Source organism: Spermophilus citellus, assembly GCF_964194105.1.
Source record: "Spermophilus citellus genome assembly, chromosome: 10".
Lineage (NCBI taxonomy): Eukaryota > Metazoa > Chordata > Mammalia > Rodentia > Sciuridae > Spermophilus > Spermophilus citellus.
Window position 1 is genome coordinate 126,097,526 of NC_138197.1, and position 9,152 is coordinate 126,106,677.

The 9,152-nt window shown below is 47.5% G+C and overlaps 1 long non-coding RNA gene across 1 annotated transcript; it reads right to left on the minus strand.

The window, feature by feature from the left end:
* Positions 1-3,758: 3,758 nt before the first annotated feature.
* Positions 3,759-8,282, minus strand: LOC308658042. Its single transcript, XR_014024127.1, has 3 exons — positions 7,812-8,282; positions 5,657-5,921; positions 3,759-4,740 (listed from the first exon to the last, which is right to left on the minus strand). It is a non-coding gene; the product is annotated as an uncharacterized lncRNA (long non-coding RNA).
* Between the last annotated feature and the right edge of the window lie 870 nt (positions 8,283-9,152).

A 9,152-nucleotide genomic window follows, 5' to 3' on the forward strand; every position in this document is an offset into this window, starting at 1 on the left:
TGTCTGGGGCCCCTCGTCCCTGCCCTCTGCACTCCTTCCTGTCTTCTTGGGTCTTTAGGGATGGTTACTCCTTGCAGAGGCCTCTCTGGGTCCTCTCGCCTGGCACAATGTCCCTCCGCTGCTCCTACATCACCCTGTGCTCCCTTTAGTTATACCACCAGCTTGTCTGCCCTGGACAAGGAGGCCACAGGCTTCCTGAGGACCCAGTGTCTGCAACGCCCTTGATAAGTGTTTGTAGAGTGAATGAACCAAAAAAAAAAAAAAGTTAATAAAATCAAAATAAGAACATATATGGGGCTGAAGCTGGGGCTCAGTGGCAGAGCACTTGCCTAGGATGTGTGAAGCCCTGGGGTCAGTCCTTAGCGCCACATAAAAAATGAATTAAATAAAGGCATTCTCGAGGTGGGAGGGCTGGGGTTGTGCCTAGCATGTGTGAGGCCCTGGGTTCGATTCTCAACACCATATAAAAATTAATTAATTAATTAATTAAAGGTCTATTGACAACTAAAAACAAAAGGCATTCTGTCTCTCTACAATTACCAAAAAAAATATTAAAAAAATTAAAAAGAACTATTATTCACTGGCATATGCCTATGGTATCATTCCAGATAGTGCTAGGAAATAAATCAGTGATCATGCTTCTGTTTTTATAATGAGATATAATCCATAGGCCACATATCTCACTCACTTAAAATGCATGATTCAGCTGTGTGTTACCTAGTTGGTGCACATCTGAAGTTCCCAGCCACTTGGGAGGCTGAGGCAGGAGGATCCTAAGTTTGAGGCTAGCCTCAACAACTTAGTGAGACCCTGTCACAAAAATCAAAATAAAAAGGGATGCAGATGTAGCTCAGTGGTAGAGCACCCCTGGGTTCAATCACCAGTACTGCTAAATAAATGAATAAGGAAAAATCCAAAGTGTACAATTCAGTGATTTTTAATATATTCAGAATTCTACAATCATTACTGCTAATTCCAGAACATTCTGTCTTTTCTTTTTTTTTTTAAAGAGAGAGAGAGAGAGAATTTTAATATTTATTTTTTTAGTTTTTTTTTGGCGGACACAACATCTTTGTTGGTATGTGGTGCTGAGGATGGAACCTGGGCTGCACGCATGCCAGGCGAGCGCACTACCACTTGAGCCACATCCCCAGCCCCTGTCTTTTCTTTTTATCATCGGTGTGTGAGTGTGTGTGTGTGTGTGTGTGTGTGTGTGAGAGAGAGAGAGAGAGAGAAAAAAAAGAGGGGGAGAGAGAAAGAGAAGGTGTGTATTCTGGGGATTGAACCCGGTGGTGCCTTACCATGAGCCTCATCCCCAGTCCTTCTTATTTTGAGTAGGCATCTCATCAAGTTGCCCAGGCTAGCCTTGAACTTGTGATCCTCTTATCTCAGCCTCCTGAGTAGCTAGGATTACTAGCTCCTAGCTACGAAAACGCACCACTGCACTCGGCTATTCCAGAGCCTTTTCATCACTCCCAAAGAAACCCCATATCCCTCAGCAGACACTGCCCAAGCTCCCCAGCTTCCCACCCTGCGGGAGGTAACAGCAACCTACTTTCTCCATGGTCCCCTCCTCTGGGTGTTCCGTATAGATGGAATTCTATAACACGTGGCCTTTGTGTCTGGTTTTTTATTCAGCATGATGTGTTCCCAGCTCATCGCCGTGGTAGCATCTAACCACACGCCATCTGCTGCTGTTGCTGGATGGTACCCCACATCGTATCCATCCACTCTCAGATCCGGGTACCACCAGCCTTGGTGATGATGCGCAGCATTTAGCTTTTGCGATACCATTTTCATGTTGCCTCTCTTCGTCTCTAGGTCACTGCTTGGGCACAGCTGCGTATATCCCTGTTTTACAGATAAGTCAGCTGAGGCCAGAGTGAGCCACCGGACGTGCCGATCACAAGGTGTGAAAGGGCAGAGTCGGGGCTCACGCCTTCTCGCTGCGCCACCTGCCTCCCTCCCAGTCCAGTGTAGGTTCCCCGTCTCTCCTCCCTGACCCACTCTGGGGGACGACCCAATGCCCTATGGCCACCTGTCTTGGATACACAGAGGCGTGGGTGTGTGCTCAGGGAGGGAGGGTCAGCCTTTATCTCATCTGGATTGTGAACCAAAGGCTTGTCCCCTTCCAGCCTCAGGGCAGACAGGCCACTTGTGGGTCCAGGGCCTGATGAGTGAGGTGTGGACAAGGGAGGACCCCATCCAGGAGTCTGGGCCACCCTGATGACAGGGGCCTCTCCCACCTGGTCTTCCCATCACCACTTCCTTCTGCTTGACCTTCTGGTCATGCCCTTCCTCGGCAAGCAGAAAACCACGGAGAGCCTCCTTTATGGCACTGGTCATGCGGAGACACGACCTACAGTTCCCGTATCTGTCCTTCCACACTTGTGAGCTGAGGGCACCGAGGTCCTCATCACCTTTGTGTCCCAGGGACGGACACCTCACAGGGACTCAGACCTCAGCGGTGGAATGAAGGGATCTTCCTGTGTCACTAACAGTGCCTCTCTCAGACGGTGTGCCTCGTCCCCACAACACCCCTGCGGTGTGCATCTGATGTCCTTATTAAAGAAAAGTCAGAGGGCTGGGGATGTGGCTCAAGCGGTAGCGCGCTCGCCTGGCATGCGTGCTGCCCGGGTTCCATCCTCAGCACCACATACCAACAAAGATGTTGTGTCTGCCAAGATCTAAAAAATAAATATTAAAAATTCTCTCTCACTCTCTCTTAAAAAAAAAAAAAAAAAAAAAAGAAAAGTCAGATATTCAGAGAGGCAGGCGCGGGGTCTCGGAGACAAGAGCTGGGATCCAGTCCAGATCTCCCTGCCTCCTGACCCGCTGCACCTCCCTGCCTAGGCCGTGAGTCTCCCCATCAGCAGTGTCCACCTTGGAATCACACCCTTAGGAGCAGATCACATGTCCAGCCAGTGGACAAGGGCACACAATGCTTCCTGAGCTCCACTGCCCTGTGATCCCCTCGTTAGAGCCCTCTTCAAGTCTCAGGAGAGAACACAGACTGAGGTGGCGCTCTGTGGCACAGCCCAGACCCCGGGCTCAAGCCCCAGCCCTGAAAGTGGAAATGATGGGCATACGGGGAACTTCCTATCACCGGTAGGTTGTAAAACAGTGGAGCCATTCTGGGGACCACTGTGGCACTTCCTCTACAGTCAACAGTTACCACAGGCTAGTGTTTGAATGTCCCCTCCAAATTCAAGTTGAAATTTAATTGCCATCACGGTTTGGGGAGGTGAGACCTTTAAGACATGGTTAGGTTGTAAGGGCTCCACTCTCCTGATGGATCAAGGTCATTCTCTGGTGCCGCAGATTTGTGTCTGGAAAGTGGGCTCTTCTGAAAGGGAGTTTGGCTTGCTCAGGTCACTCTCACGCCTACCTTCTTGTTCTGTCACCATGGGACGCCCTTCTCCACCAGGTGACACAGCAAGAAGGTCCTCACCAGATGCCAGCACCTTGACATTGAACTTCCCAGCTTGCAACACTGTGAGAAATAAGCTTATTTTCTTTACAAACCACCCAGTCTGTGATATTCTGTGATAGCAGCAGCAAACAGACTGAGATACCACATGACCTTGAACTTCTTATGAGGGGGAAGCTCCTGTCCACACAGAAACTCGGACACCCTGTGAGTGTTCGGCAGCAGTGTTATGCAACGGGTGAAAACAACACAAATGTCCATGAACCAACGTTTGGAAAAGCAAACAGGCGGTGCACACAGTGGGGTACTACTTGGGAATAACAAGGACGTGAGGAGAGAGGCTTCCTGTGGACGAACCTTGAACACATCGTGCTAATTGAAAGAAGTCAGCCACGGAGGCCACAGAGTATGTAAGTCCTCTTATGTGAAGTTCCAGGAGAGGCCACTCTGTAGGGACAGACGGAGGCTGCAGGGTCTGTGGGAGGAGACCAGGGGCTGACTACTAATAGCTATGAAGCTTCTTTTTTGAGTGATGAGAATGTTCTGGAATTAGATCATGGGAGGGTTGAGCAAGTCAGAGGATCACTGAAAGCCACAGGATTGTACATTTTAAAAGGGTGAAGTTTATGGTATGTGGATTATATCTCAATAAAGATATTATACAAAGAACAAAAACAAATAAAAATGCAGTGGCCTTTGCTTGCTTGAGTTCCATGGAAACAGGCATTTGAAGATGAGAACCAAGTGGTCCACCCCCCACCCAAACCAGGACGGAGGGCGTGACCTGGCACAGCACCCAGAACCTCGCTGGGCATGTGTGACTCCGTCGGGAGCGTCCCTCAGACTTCCCTTCACGGTTGCATTTTTACCATTTGGCCTCATGTTCTGTGTGGCAAAGGACCTTGTGATCATAATGTGTTCCCTGCTGGGGTTGGGCCAGGTGCTGTGAAGCCTGTCCCAAGATGGAGAAGCAACATCAAAGGCCGCCTTAGCAACCAAGCCCAGCTGCAGGGTGACAGAGTTGGGGTGACATTATAGGATTTGAGCAATTAGGAACAAATGAAACTTCACCCCCAGTGCAAAGCAGCTGGGATATAAAGGAAGCTGGGATCTGGCACCCAAATCCTTGGTTTGAATCTTAGCTCTACTACTTATTAACTGGGTGAAAACTAAATAAAATCACATCAGTAAGAAACATGATACAGGGCTGGGGATGTGGCTCAAGCGGTAGCGCGCTCGCCTGGCATGCGTGCGGTCCGGGTTCAATCCTCAGCACCACATACCAACAAAGATGTTGTGTCCGCCGAGAACTAAAAAAAATAAATAAATATTAAAAATTCTCTCTCTCTCTCTCTCTCTCCTCTCTCACTCTCTCTTTAAAAAAAAAAAAGAAAAAAAAAGAAACATGATACAATGCCTGGTACACAATAAGCCAATGAGTATTATCATGTTTTATCATTAGGTAGACAAGAAGGCTGGACCAGGGTTCCAATTCTGCCACTTCTTTACTGTGTGATCTTAAGCTAATCACATGACCTCTCTGGACCTCAGTGTTTCTCTATCTGTTAGAAGACAATCACAGGGCCAGGAGTATGCATGACTGTAATCCCAGCTACTTGGGAGGCTGAGGCAGAAGGATCGCAAGTTGGATGCCAGCCTGGGCAACTTGGTCTCAAAAATAAAAAGGCAGGAGACATAGGTCAGTCATTGAACACCTTGGGTTCCATCCTCAGTACTGAAGAGAGAAGGGGGAGGAAGGGAGGAGGGAGAGGAGGGGGAGTGTAATTTTGTGCATCTAACTAACAAGATTGTCTGATGCAGCTTATCTGGTTACACACCTGGGAAAGCACTTTACAAACTCAAAAGGCTCCTGTGTGCAGAGTTATCTTGGCTAATGGGGAGAGTGACTTGCAAGATTCTAGAGATAAGAGGAAGCTCTAAGTAATGCAACAGAGAAGAGAAGCCAAGGGCACACTGCTCTTGCCCAAGAGAAGCCCCCCACCTTGAAGTCATTCAGCCAACGGAAGCAGAGACAAAACCACTCAGCACCCTTGGGCAAGGCAGGAGGCTCAGCCAGGGAGGCAAGACTCGGGGTTTCTTGTCCTTGTCTACAGAGGCAAAGGCGTCAAGCTGCAGGAAGGGTGCAGGACCAGGGGGTCAACTCTGCCGCTCTTCACTGTGATCTGAAGCTATCCCTTGACCTCTAGGAGCTCAGTGTTTCTTTACCTGTTAGAAGACAATAATGTGGCCAATAATGTGACGATGCCATTGTCCGGGTTGAAGCTGCCTCCAGGGACAGGGGCTCCTTCTCTGCCAGCAGTCCCTCCATTGGTGGCTTCCCATGGCTTTGGAAAGACAATAACAGCTGACGTTTATAGAGGAGGAAGGACATGCCAGGCATTTTCTGAGAACATTTCCTTATACAGTTGGCTCTCCATATCTTCTGGTTCTACATCCAACGGAGAATTAAAAATATCTACAATCTCAAATACTAAAAAGAAAAAAGAAAAGAAAAGGAAAATCTGCAGAATATTGTGTCTGATCTGAACAGGTTCAGATTTTTTCTTATTATTCCTAAACAATACTGTATATTAACTGTTACACAGCATTTACATCGTCTGGTATTATAAAAGGTGATTTAAAGTATATGGGAGGATATTGTAGGCTGTATGCAAATACTATGCCATGTAAGGGAAATAAGCACCCAAAGCCTTTCCTATCTGAGGGGGTTTGGGAGCCATTCCCCCACGGGTATCTAGGGATGACTGCATTCTCTCCTGTGATCCTCACAATAGTCCTACAAGATAGGTTGCTTTAGATTCTCTGTTACAAATGAGGTCCTTGAAACAGAAGTTTTGTGACTTGTCCAAGGTCATCCAGCTATTAAGTAGCAGAGCCAGGCTTTGACCCCAGGCCCTTTGGCTCCCAGGCCCACCGTCCCAGCAATTTCTTTACTGTTTTTCCATCAGTAGAAGGGGTTGGTTGGTCACAGCCTGGCCCGACAGCCAAGGAGTAGAGGAATCAGGTTTTCTAGGTCCATGATTTTCTATTAACAATAATAATAAAAGTCATAGTAATAAAAACTACTAATCTAGTGGTCCTTGTTGGTGGCATCTGTCCAGCATGACCTCTGGAGGTCCTGGGTCTCAGGCTCACAAGCAGTTCCACAATCAGGTACCTGACTGACTATATTCCCACAGCAAACTCCGTACAAACCAGTAAACTCATGCTGGATTCTGTAGCAGGTGCTGTATCGTTAATGGTGTCCAAAATAGAAATTTTTGTTTTGTTTTTTACCCCCTACTTTCTGTAAGAAATAAGTTTTTTTTTCCTTCAGTAAAACACTCTTACATACATGAAACAAATTTCCCCAAAATATTCTCTGATTTTTTGTAGTTTTTGTTTTTCTTTTGCAGCACTGGGGATCGAACCGAGGTTCTCCTACAAGCTAGGCAAGTACTCTATCATTGAGCTACAGCCTCAGCCCTATTTTATTTTTTATTTTGAGACAGGGTTTTTTTTTAAGTTGCTAAGGCTAGCCTCCAACTTGCAATCCTCCTGTCTCAGCTCCCAAGTTGCTGGGATTACAGGTGTGTACCATTTTTAAAAAAAATGCTGGTCATGACATTAACACACTAGTGGAATTCCATTGACTACAGCCTTTGGTAAGCTACTGAACCTCTATAAGCCTTTGCATAACTCAAAATGTTGTTTTGAGGAGTGAGGTATGTGCAAAGCAGAACACAGAATCTCATTCACGGTTAAGAAGTTCAAGTGCAGCATACTTTGGCACAGGCCTGTGATCCCAGTGAAGTGACTTGGGAGCCCAAGGCAGCAACTTAGCAAGACTGTTCTAAAATTAAAAAATAATAATAAAACAAAAGGACTGGGAATGTAGCTCAGTGGCAGAATGCCCCTAGGTTTAATCCCTGCCAATAAATAAATTAACTTGTGGTTTATTAATCTCTGATAGTGTGTCCTAAAATAATCTGGGGCTGGGGAGGTAGCTCGGTGGAGGAGTTCCCATCACAGACGACCTGGATTCAATCCCCAGCATCACAAAAACAAAGCAAATCCCCTACACCATTTATACCGACATCTATTTCCCCTGGCGCTAGCGCATGGCCACCACCCATCGCCTCACTTGTTTTAACAAGCTCCCTAGGTTCTCAGTTTGGGCAGAAAAGATTTAACAATAAAAATCTCCCTTCCACTCCTGCCCTGCCCACCCCTTCCCGGGGGAATTTGCGCTGCCCTAGAAGTAACCAACGGAACTGTTTTGCTTCTTGTTCCTGCAGGTTCACATTTACAGTGCGGCGCCTAAAGTTGGGGTGCAGGCGATTCAGGCCTCGCCCCACGCACAGGAAGGAAGTCTACTCACTCGCCGCCGCAGGTAGTCCTTGAACCTTTTCTGTCTGGAAGTCCTGCGCGTCCCACCTGCTGACAGGTAGATTTGATTGAGTCCGCCCACTTCCGTCCCATGAGCCAATCGAGTACGTGTATGCAAATAAATCCAGTCTCCGCCCTACCCAACAGCCAATGGTTGCGGAGGTGCAGCAGGTCCGCCTGGTCCCGTCGCGAGAGAGCTTGCGGGGGTCTGCAACACTTCTGCCCTGGAAAAAGAACTCCGGAAGCGCTGGAGCTGGAAAAACCAGGACGGCCATTAACTGTAGAATAGAGGCTGATGGCCCTGGAATCATGGTGACTGAAGCTTCAAGGATTGCTAGAGGCCATTTCGCTGGACCTCGCGACTGGCACTCTCCCTCGCTCCGCAATATTCCTGCCAGGTGCCAGGTGCTCCCACAGTCTTTGGTGAATATGGAGAAAGCACCACCTACAGACATGGCCGGGCTGGCGTGAGAGCAGGACGCGGCTTCTTCAGAAGAGCCAAAGTCTGGCTACTGGGTGTGGGGAAGAGCCCCTCCGAGGTGGGTTCAAGTCCCATCTCTACCACTTGTTATCTATGTGACCTGTCAAATAAATCCTGCTTTTCCACCTGGAAAATCGGAAGAATAACATTGCCCTCCTAGTTCTAATATGAGGATCGAGGTCGACAGCCTAGTCAAACGATCGCAGTGTTTCTGGAGGCTGGGGCAGGAGGATCACAAGTTCTAGGCCACCAACCTCAGCAACTTAGCAAGATCCTATCGCTATATATATATATATATATATATATATATATATATATATATATATTTTTTTTTTTTTTTTTAAGAAAATTAAAGAAAGGTCTGAAGATGTAGCTTGTAGCTCAGTGGTTAAGGGCCCCTGAGGAAGAGGAAGAGGAAGAAGAATGTAGCTAAAAAGTGGCTGGGCCGTAGAGTGTCTGGCAGGCACCCTGATGTTCAGTCCCCAGCACCCAAGAAACTGACCAACCAACCATCTCTTTGGATCTGAATGCTGGTTTTCCCAGTTGCTCTTGGTATGACCTTGCACAAATCATGTACCCTTTGAGTCCTATGAGTCTCACTTTCTTCAGTGCTAAAGTAAGAATTACACAGGCTGCCATTGGAATTCAATGAGGTAAGGATTCTAAGGCAGCTGGGCTCACGGCCTGGCTACGGGTGGTGGCGCTGGCTAAAACTAAGGGGCTTCCTGGAACCCAGTTTCATCATCTGTCTTCTACATATAACCATTCCTAGCTGGGCTGTCATGAGTTTTAGATGACTTGTGACACATGTTTATAAACAGAAAAACATCACACCCATGTTAATTAGTGACA